The sequence below is a fragment of the Etheostoma spectabile genome, chromosome 13, assembly GCF_008692095.1.
Source record: "Etheostoma spectabile isolate EspeVRDwgs_2016 chromosome 13, UIUC_Espe_1.0, whole genome shotgun sequence".
Classification (NCBI taxonomy): Eukaryota; Metazoa; Chordata; class Actinopteri; order Perciformes; family Percidae; genus Etheostoma; species Etheostoma spectabile.
In genome coordinates this window covers 20,284,621-20,284,845 of record NC_045745.1, presented here as the reverse complement: position 1 = coordinate 20,284,845, position 225 = coordinate 20,284,621, and the positions used below count along the sequence as shown (strand labels likewise).

The following is a 225-nucleotide window of genomic DNA, read 5'->3' as shown; positions in this document are numbered from 1 at the left end:
TAATATTGAAAAAGTAAGTACTTGTAATGGAAAAATATAAATACAGATAAATATATACAGAGAGTGTGTGGATTAAATGAAAAACAGGAAAAATTTAATTAAAAAATTTAATTTAATTTAATTTCAAAATTTTAATTTATACACCCAAAAAAAAAAGAGGAACCAAAAAAGCGAGGCAAGCTCTCGCCTTGACATTTCTTTTGAGACAATTATGTAGTTGAGATG

The 225-nt window shown here is 24.4% G+C and overlaps 1 protein-coding gene across 1 annotated transcript in view; it reads right to left on the bottom strand.

The window, feature by feature from the left end:
- The window catches only part of mcf2b (MCF.2 cell line derived transforming sequence b), a gene marked incomplete at its 3' end in the record, with an annotated part of 10,540 nt that overhangs the window by 4,297 nt on the left and 6,018 nt on the right, over nt 1–225 (bottom strand).